The sequence below is a fragment of the Schistocerca serialis genome, chromosome 2 (genome assembly GCF_023864345.2).
Source record: "Schistocerca serialis cubense isolate TAMUIC-IGC-003099 chromosome 2, iqSchSeri2.2, whole genome shotgun sequence".
Lineage (NCBI taxonomy): Eukaryota > Metazoa > Arthropoda > Insecta > Orthoptera > Acrididae > Schistocerca > Schistocerca serialis.
Window position 1 is genome coordinate 1,090,535,886 of NC_064639.1, and position 1,403 is coordinate 1,090,537,288.

Here is a 1,403-nt window from a genome sequence, read left to right on the forward strand (position 1 = left end):
GTTGAGAACCCCTGCTGTAGTATATCGAGAGGTTGTAACAATGGAATATTGTACTGAAGTGCAGGAAGATCTGCAATGAATCGATGCATGGTGCAGAGAATGGCAATTGAACCTCAACGTAGACAAGTGTAATGTGCTGTGAATACATAGAAAGAAAAATCCTTAATCATTTAGCTACAATATAGCAGGTCAGCAACTGGAAGCAGTTAATTCCATTAATTATCCGGAAGAAGCATTAGGAGTGATTTAAAATGGAATGACCATATAAAATTAATCGTCAGTAAAGCAGATGCCAGACGGAGATTCATTGGAAGAATCATAAGGAAATGCAGTCCGAAAACAAAGGAAGTAGATCACAGTACACTTGTTCGCCCACTGCTTGAATACTGCTCACTGGTGTGGGATCCATACCAGATAGGACTGATAGAAGAGATAGAGAAGATCCAACGGAGAGCAGTGCGCTTCATTACAGGATCATTTAGTAATCGCGAAAGCGTTATGGCGATGATAGATAAACTCCAGTGGAAGACTGCTAGAGAGATGCTCAGTAGCTCGATATGGGCTTTTGTTGAAGTTTCGGGAACATACCTTCACCGAGGAGTCAAGCAGTATATTGCTCCCTCCTACGTATATCTTGCGAAGAGACCATGAGGGTAAAATCTGAGAGATTAGAGCCCACACAGATGCATACTGACACTCTTTCTTTCCATGAACAATATGAGACTGGAATAGAAGGGAGAACCGATAGAGGTACTCAAGGTACCCTCTACCACACACCGTCTGGTGGCTTGCGGAGTGTGGATATAGATGTAGATGCAGTAGTAGTAGTAGTAGTAGTAGTAGTAGTAGTAGTAGCAAGAGTAGTAGCTTTAATCATCAGTAGATCTCTTTTTACAAGGATATAGGGCATGTCAAAGTATTTACAAGTCAAACAATAATACAACATGCATACAAGAGGTTTGCAGCAAATAGCTTTCCAAAATAAATTCAGTGCTGTTTCAGACAGCAAATAACAAGCTCCAAGAGCTTGAGATAGACATCAGTAGTCAGAAAATATTTGACACTACACATATAAGATGCCTAGCAGTAAAAATGGATAATAAATTAAGAGGGAATAAATATACAGATTACCTGCTCAAGAAACTAAGCTCAACATGCTTTGCACTAAGAGCTATTTTGCGGTTTTTTGACAGAAAAACAATAATTTTGTCAAAATTGATATATTTTCACTCTCTTATCTCGTATGGTATAGTATTCTGCGGAAATACCAAAAAAGCGATAAAAGTTTTTAAAATACAGAAAACGAGCTGTGAGGTTGATCTGCGATGTTTCATATTCGGTGTCCTGTAGGCAACTGTTCAACACACTTGGACTAATGACACTCACAAGTCAGCACATCTACT